A 9769-nucleotide genomic window follows, 5' to 3' on the forward strand; every position below is an offset into this window, starting at 1 on the left:
TGTAAAGCATCTCATTAATAATTTTATACTGATGACATGTTATAATAATAATGCTTTTGATACAGTTAAAGAAGATTTATTATTAATTATATATTATTACACAAATATGAAAATTAATTTCACTTCTTTTTTTTTTTACTTCAATGTGTATATATTCAATATAATATTTAAAATTACGTACTTGACTCACATATGTGGCTTGTATTCCTGACCCTCATATTTCTATTGAATGTTGAAGCCTAGAATTTTACTTGGCAATTTTACTTGACATTACATAGCAACGACTATTTGAGGGTGTTGAGGGGATAGTGGTGAGGGTTTAGACTGTTGTGTTTGGTGTGACATTGGCTTTGCTACCTGATAGAATAATGAGTAGAAAATACGGGATTGGAGTTTGTAGGACAGAAATGAGACATCTCGCAGAGACGTTCACACAGCAGTGTTTGTGAGGCTAAGTTGTGAAGACAATAATGTGAGTAACATCTAGGGAGGAAGTGTCTGCTGAGGACCGCTGGGAGCAGAGGACCAGCCTGCATTATGTCAGCTTGAGCATGACTTTTATCTTTCGATTTTAAAGACTATGAGATATAATTTTAGAGAAGGTATTAGCTGAAACAAAACAAAATCAAACCACCACAACAGCTCATTGCTTTGTTTAATGAATGCTGTATTGTTAAAGACCCAATTTCAAAAGGTGAATTCAGAAGACTAAGTGATTTTCTCCCCTCATATGTATACAAGGTAAAGAATTTAATCTACAGTTAATCAGTGAAAGGTATCATAAGAGATGGAAGAGTGGAGACAAGAAATGTAAAGTAAGTCAATTAGAAAGTTCAAATCTGAAAGGATTCTCTGTGGCCTGCCATGCCTCAATGTGCTTATACTAGTAGAAAGAGATATTTTTAAAAAATGAATTAATTGCACTCATAATTGTTCCTTTCCTCAGAAAGGAGGCAAATGAAATCCTGGCAAGCTGGGAAATGTTCACCTCAAGGGATGATTTGCTAGGCCTGGCATTTTCAAGAACTGTTGATGAGTTCTGCCCACTACTTGCTATGATGGAAGGATGAACAGTTTAGCTTCATTTCCTGTGAGTGATTGAGACCTTGAAACTTTCCATGGTTTTGCTAGTGTTGTATTGATGGAAGGGCTTGCATCACAAGCAGCTTGTGCCCAAGCTGACTCCAGACAAAGCCAGGACTCTCCGCAGAGCCAGGGCACACCATTCTCTGAAAAAGGAAGGCCACTCAGCGGTAGTGCTAGGAATCCCACTGCTAAGGCTGGCTGTGTAATGCGGACAAATTGAGAAAATATGGGCATTTTACATTTGAAATTCTAAAAGAAGGAAAAGCAAGCCCTGAAATCCTAGATTAGCTTTATCCTTTTTATAAACTCTGGGAGAGAAAGAGCATTTTGTAATTTAATCAAGTGAGGAATGCAATACACACATTTTTTAGAGATTAATCTAGATGTGAAAACAGTTAAACCTACCATAAAAGTAATGGTGCTTTTAGGATTCATAAATTTCATCAGATTAAATCAGCCATTCAAATTTATTTTTCCTCCAGTGTCTGAGGGAAACACTGTCTCATCCTTTGAATAAGGGACACAAGCCTGTCTGTGATTTTGGCCACAGGCTTTCAAAGTTGGGATATCTTTAAGTATCACTTAGAGAACTCACTAACATACAGATTCCTGGGTCTTTATATAGTCAGTAGATCTTTAATAGTAACCATAAATGCACTGTTTGAACAATCACCTTGATGCAGAAGGTCTTGAACGATAGCATTAAGTAACAATTTTCTAGAATAAAACATTTTCTTCATAGCTTAAAATAGAATGTTAATTTGGATGAGGAACTGGCTTTTTAGGACCAACTGATGCTGATTAGGAATACATAGACCAAGTATCTCTTGTTGCTTTTGGAAACCATGATTCCACAGTAAACCAACTGGTAGTTAAATGTTTGAAGCTACAAATACTATTATCCACAGATGTCAAAGTGTAAACATATGAAATATCTACATGAAAATTTTAGTCCTGCTTTCTGTGGCTGTTAATTAGACCTTATAACTCTCCATGGTTTTACTTGTTCTCAAGCAGCTCAATATCCAGAAATATTTAGCACCCCATTTCCTGTCTTTCCAAGAAGTGAGAAGGCATAGATTTGCAATTAATAAGTGGTAAATGATACAGAAATGCAGCTGTGGATTATTGCAAACAAATACAGTCCCTGTCACGGATACTGTCTTGTGTGAGTTTGTTCACTACGTTACCCAGTGTGAAGAGGTGCTATCGTGAGATATCAGCCAGCTTGCGCTCTCCATTCCTCCTCTGCAGCCACATCCACAGTGGTCAGTGCGAGCTGTCCTCCTCATCTGGCGAACCGATACAAGGCCTTGTCACTGCAAGGAACTGCGACCACAGCACAACTAGAAGGCATACATTTTGGACATAAATCAGAAAAGTTTGGAAGAATTTTTGAGGACTCATTGCCCTACTGTTTCTGCTGTGACAAATTACTACAAACTTGGTGACTTAGAATCAAACAAATTTACTGTCTTACAATAAAGGGTGAAAGTCCAAAATGGGTTGGCAGGGCTGCATTTCATTTGGAATCTCTAGGGGAGGATATTTCCTTGCCATTTCAAGTGTCTAGAGCCTTATCCCTTGGCTCATGGTCTCTTCTTCTGTCTTCAAAACCTGTAGCATAATAGCATCTTTAAATCTCTCTCTGATTCTTGTCTTCCTTTTATAAGGATCCTTGTGATCACACTGACCCATCCAGAAATCCTGGATAATCTTTTCATCTCAAGATTCTTAGCTTAAAACACATTTTAAAAATCCCCTTTGTCATTTAAGGTAACATATTCACAGGTTCCAGGGTCTAATATATTGACATTTTTGGGAAGCCATTACTTGCTTACCTCATCTACCATAGATAAAACCTTTGGGCTGGTAAAGAAAGGAGAGTCTATGGGAGCTTAAGAGTTTTTGGCAATAAAACTTTCTACTCCCTGCCCACTTCAAGTTAGTTATGAGACTATCCCAGGCAACCTTGGCAATCTGAGAAAAAAAGGGCATGTTTTTTTCTCATTTTTAGAGAGGAGACCACAGAAGCAAACAAGATTTCCTGCACTAGCTTGGTGCAGCAGTGAAAGATTTATAGGGAGGAATTTGTATTTTAGGTGTAGTTATATAGGCAGCACTAGCACTCTTGATTCTCCAGTATCCACAGGGTGGCAGAGGAAAGCATCTCTGAATTCTCTGTGACACAGGAATGCTTTAGAGAGGGCAGAGAAAGGATAAACTAAGTGGGTCTCATGATTAGAGCATATAGAACAGAGTACTATGGCCAATGATCTGAGACCTGCGTGCCAGTTGGGAGGTATGATCGTTGTGAAGACAGATAGGATGGTTGGAGTTTGTCAGGTAGCTGTCAGCATGGACAAATGATGATGATCAGGCACCAAATGCCTTCCATCAATGCTGTGAGGCTATGTAAGCTCTCTGGAATCTTAACGCCCCTCTGGAGGGAATGGGAAGGAAAAACCTGAGTTGACTCACTCAGTAGCTTCCTGCAATGGCTAAGTTTATTTGGAATTAAGTTTTCTGTCATTAGGCAGAATGGAGGCTCAGAATAAACTATATTACTTTATAAGTTAATTTTTGTTGCTCACACAATTCAGTATAATGACTTAACCATTTTATACTTTTACATTTTCAAGAAATATTCAGAGTTTAAGATGTAACCTCATAGGAGTACTAGGTAAAATTAGGACATCCTAAAGCTTCTTTAGCTCTCATTCATTGTTCCCTATTTTGTTTACTTTTTGTTCCTTTTTAAAAACCTTTGTCTAGATATCCCAGTGACTTGTGCTTATTAAAAATTTAGTGCTGTAATACTTGACTCAAGCAGTAAGAGATTTCTTCACTTATATAGCTAGAAAATTCTGTGAAAATGTGAGCTTTAGGGTAAGTTTAACCCAAATATTAGTAAATCGCGTCACTGAGGTGGCTGTCCTCTGTCTCTGTGGTCTCTCATTGCATGCCTCTGCGTATTCAAATTGTCCTTAGGCTGGTTTATCTCATGATTGCAGCAAGGCTGCCAGCTATGCATACATGACCACCAGATTTTGCATAAGTCTGGGGGAAGGCAGGAATTTTCTTCTCTTAGCCATGAAATAAATATCCTGAGCCTTACTTTTGCAAGAGTAATTTGGTTCCATGCTCCTAAACTGTAGTCTATATGAGTAGAATCCCATATTCTCATTAGCTTAGGTTTTAGTTATATTATTGTACTTGAATCAAAAAATGAATGACCTAAATGGCTTAGATCCCTCAGAGTCCACTTTGGACTTGAAGTGGGGTCAGTTTTTCTCTAGCACCTAGCTTCTTTTTAAAAAGAATACTTGTTTATTTATTTTTATTAATTTGGCTGCACCAGATGTTAGTTGTGGCACATGGAATTTTTAGCTGTGGCAGGTGGGATCTGGTTCCCTGACCAGGGATCAAACCTGGGTCCCCTGAAATCTTAGCCACTGGACCATCACAGAAGTCCCACGTAGCTCCTGAACAAAAGGGGAAGGATGAAAAGGACGATCTTCCTACAGTTGCCTTTGCCAGTGAGAATCTTTTGTGTTTCTCTCATTATATTCTTTTGTATAATCTCAAGATTTCTAAGGTATCAGTTTTGTTAACATGATAAGCTAAGGTGTTTCATTGAGGGCATTCACAAGAGAATATATGGCCCTTTAGGGTCAGCAGCTGCTTTTATTGTACTACAGAATTAGAGCAATTCAGACACAGTAAATAAGGCCAACTCCATGGAATATTGTCAGGGAGCATCTTTGGGCTGCTACAAATTAAATAGTTCTTGACAAATGACTGAACGTTAAAAAGAAGTTTTGCATTTTCAAAGGCTGGAGGGAGAGTGATTGTATCAATCAATGAGGGATTCTTCCTGGCTCTGATTCAGGCACTTTTGGATAAGATGAGTCATTGACAAACTAGAATAAAATGACTCATATCTTAGTGTTTTGGAAGACTCTCAACTTGCACACTACCAATACTGGGGGAGTGATCTCACTCTACATTTGAAAATCAAATTGGGGGGCCTCTTTTTTGCCAGTCTTTTTGACACAATAAACTATAATGTGTCTTTTAGCTTCTTTGGAGCCAACCTACTCATAAAATTATTCACTGTAATGGCTTCTTTGGAGCAGTGACAGGACTTGATATAAAGGTTTGTTAGGTCCAGCCAGCTTTGCCGATTACATCTCCAATGATGGCAAATAGGAACTTTAGGGATGGTAAGGATTTTGGAGACAAGGCAGTGTTTTATCCGATGACAAGAATAAAAGTCAGGAAAGAACCAATGAGAGTTATTGTTTGAGAAAACATTCGATTCTCAGAGCCTGAAGAATTTTATACATATGGATTTTGGAGGCATAATATGTTTTACACAGATTGAAATGTATAAGAATATTGAAAATAAATTAGACAAAGTTGTATGTTATGAATATTTTATGTACAAAGTGTAGAAACACCAAATGAATGTATGTTGGATGGATAAAGTAGATACACTATTTTACTTGCTAATTTTTCCAAATCTTGTAACAATTAATCAGTGACTCTGAAATATCTTCCAATTTCTTCAAAGAAGACATGGAGGAGCAGTTTACCAACTTCTGTTTCTTTGATAATTTAGCCAGTTTGTATTAACTTATTTTCTGAGTAATGAGGAGAGATAAACTTTTTCAAGAAGGTGCAGTTTGCATTTCAGAACATAATAAAATTTCCTGACTTGTTTGGCAACTCATATGCTTGGAATGAGCATCATTAAGAATATTTAAACTCAAGATCCAGTATCACATTCAGGATCGAACTACATAGCAATACTACAGTGTGTTTCCAGAGCTAACCACCACCTGCTTACTACAATGAAAAGCTGTATGAAACAAAACCACCTACAAGATGAAACTCCGACCTTTTATCATTAATTTTTAGTTTGTGAAGGAATAGACAGGCACACAGCTAAAAGTACTAAAAGTCAATTAACAGCAGATGTGCACAACTTTTGCTCTTCATAGGATGTTATTAGTATTAATCAAAGTAACCTTCTTATCATACATAAGAAAATTAAATTCAGGATAGGGAATTCATTCTTGGGCTCACAGCTGCTAAATAATAAAATTTATCTTTTTGATAATTGGAACCATTTTGACATCTTCTCTGCAGTTAGAAACTAGAAATAGTATTGAGATTTGGTATTTGTAGTCTTCTAGCCCAGTCCTGTTACACTGAGATGAATTTGCATTTTATTCTAGGTGCAGTGGGAAGTCTTTGGAGGATTTTTAAGTAATAGAGTGATATGATTTAATTTACATTTTTAGAAGTTCCCCAGTGACTCAGCAGTGAAGAATATGCCTGCAATGCAGGAGACACAAGAGATATGGGTTCGATGCCTGGGTCAGGAAGATTCCCTGGAGAAGGAAATGGCAAGCCACTCTAGCATTCTTGCCTGGGAAATCCCATGGACAGAGGAGCCTGATGTGCTATATATAGTTCAAGGGGTTGCAGAAGATTTGGACACAACTTAGCAACTAAACAACAACAACAACAAGAAACTATTCTTGTTACTGAATGAACAGAAGGTGGGCTGGACAGAAGCAGGAGTGGAAGTAGGGAAACAAATTAGAAAGCTCCTATAATATGCAAATGCGTGAAAGTGAAAGTTGCTCAGTCATGTCTGACTCTTTGAGATTCCATGAATTATCCAGTCCATGGAATTCTCCAGGCCAGAATACTGGAGTGAGTAGCCTTTCCCTTATCTGGGGGATCTTCCTCACTCAGGGATCAAACCCAGGTCTCCTGCACTGCAGGCAGATTGTTTACCAGCTGAGCCACCTGGGAAGCCCAAGAATACTGCAGTGGGTAGCCTATCCCTTCTCTAGTGGATCTTCCAGATCCAGGAATCGAACCGGGGTCTCCTACATTGCAGGCTGATTCTTAACCAACTGAGCTATGAGGGAAGCCCAATACAAATGAGAGATACAGAGTTTTAGGATGGAAATGGTGGCTCACGGGACAGAAAAACAGACATATTGATAATATGTAAAAATAGATTAATAAAATGATTTTTAGGAAACAGGGAAAATTAACAATAATTCTTATATTTCTGGGTTTGATAATGGAATTGAAGGTGGGATAGTGGTGCTGTTTACATGTGTAAAGAAGTCTAGGTAAGGTAGTAAGTTTTATATGTATTTTTGGTGAGGAATTAATATCCACATCTACACCATACCTGGTAGCTCAGACGGTAAAGCATCTGCCTACAATGTGAGAGACCCAGGTTCGATCCCTGGATTGGGATGATCCCCTGGAGTAGGAAATGGCAACCCACTCCAGTACTCTTGCCTGGAAAATTCCACGGATGGAGGAGCCTGGTGGGCTACAACGTTCATGGGGTTGCAAAGAGTTAAGACAGGACTGACTGTCTTTCTTTCTTTTACACCATACTACCAGGTTTGATTTAAATGCCCTTCCGTTATGACCTGATGGTAGGCAGTTTTTGTTTATATTATAAAATAAGTTTCTAATTGTCCACCCAGCATTAATTATCTTTTCCCCCTTCTTTACAAGAGAATTTTAGCAACAGCACGTTCTGATAAAATTTTATTTCTCTGCTTCCCATGAAGTAGAGGTGACCATGATAGAGTTAAAAAATCTGGTCAATGAGATAAGAGTACTACTAGGTGGACTTTCTAAGGAAGCTTAAATGGGACATAGATTCAGATGGAACATGTTGCATTTTCCTTTTAATTTCTCCCTCCTTTCTGCCTGAAATGTGGATCCAATCACTGGAAATATAGCCAAGAAAGAACAGCCATGAAAGACTGAAAACAATACCACAGATACTCTTGATGTTGAGTTACATCAATAACCCTGGATTGATTTCATCCCATTTCTTATTATGTTAGAAGAAAATGAAGCTTATTTTGTTAAGCCACTGTTATCTCCGTTTTATATTGCACACAGTCAAAACTAAATTCTAACTGATAACATTCTGCATTATAAATTGTGGTGGTTTCCTGTCTTCCTCACTAGTTAAGTTCCTTGACTTCAGAGTCTTGCTTTATCTGTCTTTGTATTCATGGCACTCAGCACAGGATTAACACACGATAGGCACCATAGACACCCTCTTCCAACAACACAAGAGAAGACTCTGCACATGGACATCACCAGATGGTCAATACTGAAATCAGATTGATGATATTCTTTGCAGCCAAAGATGGAGAAGCTCTATACAGTCAGCAAAAACAAGACTGGGAGCTGACTGTGGCTCAGATTATGAACTCCTTACTGCAAATTAAGACTTAAATTGAAGAAAGTAGGGAAAACCACTAGACCACTGAGGTATGACCTAAATAAAATCCCTACGATTGTACAGTGGAAGTGATAAATGGATTCAAGGGATTAGGTCTGATAGAGTGCCTGAAGAACTATGGACAGAGGTTCGTGACATTGTACAGAAGGCAGTGACCAAGACCATCTCCAGAAAAAGAAATGCAAAAAGGCAAAATGGTTGTCTGAGGAGGCCTTATAAATAGCTGAGAAGAGAAGAGAAGCAAAAGGCAAAGGAAAAAAGGAAAGATATACCTATTTGAATGCAGAGTTCCAAAGAATAGCAAGGAGACATAAGAAAGCCTTCCTCAGTGATGAATGCAAAGAACTAGAGGAAGACAATAGAATGGGAAAGACTAGAGATCTCTTCAAGAAAATTTGAGATACCAAGGGAACATTTCATGCAAAGATGGGCACAATAAAGGACAGAAATGGTATGGACCTAACAGAAGCAGAAGATATTAAGAAGAGATGACAAAAATACACAGAATGAAATGAAAGTGGCTCAGTCACGTCCGACTCTTTGCAACCCCATGGACTATACAGTCTATGGAATTCTCTAGGCCAGAATACTGGAGTGGGTAGCCTTTCTCTTCTCCAGGGGATCTTCCCAACCCAGGAATTGAACCCTGGTCTCCCACACTGCAGGCAGATTCTTTACCAGTTGAACCACAAGGGAAGCCTGAGAATACTGGAGTAGGTAGACTATTCCTTCTCCAGGGATCTTCCCAACCCAGGAACCGAACGGGGGTTTCCTGCACTACAGGTGGATTCTTTACCAACTAAGATATCAGGGAAGCCCTAAAATACACAGAAGAACTATACAAAAAAGATCTTCATGACCCAGATAACCATGATGATGTGATCACTCACCTAGAGCCAGACATGCTGGAATGCAAACTCAAGTGGGCCTTAGGAAGCATCACTATGAACAAAGCTAGTGGAGGTGATGGAATTTCAGTTGAGCTATTTCAAATCCTAAAAGATGATGCTGTGAAAGTGCTGCACTCAATATGTCAGCAAATTCGGAAAACTCAACAGTGGCCACAGGACTGGAAAAGGTCAGTTTTCATTCCAATCCCAAAGAAAGGTAATGCCAAAGGATGTTCAAAAGTGAAAGTGAAAGTTAAGTTGCTCAGTCATGTCCAACTCTTTGTGACCCCTTGGACCGTAGCCCACCAGGCTCCTCCATCCTTGGGATTCTCCAGGCAAGAATACTGGAGTGGGTTGCCATTTCCTTCACCAGGGGATCTTCCCAACCCAGGGATCGAACCCAGGTCTCCTGCATTGCAGGCAGATGCTTTAACCTCTGAGCCACCAGGGAAGCCCAAGAATGTTCAAACTACCACTCAGCTGCCCTCAT

This window comes from Cervus elaphus, chromosome 9, assembly GCF_910594005.1.
Source record: "Cervus elaphus chromosome 9, mCerEla1.1, whole genome shotgun sequence".
Classification (NCBI taxonomy): domain Eukaryota; kingdom Metazoa; phylum Chordata; class Mammalia; order Artiodactyla; family Cervidae; genus Cervus; species Cervus elaphus.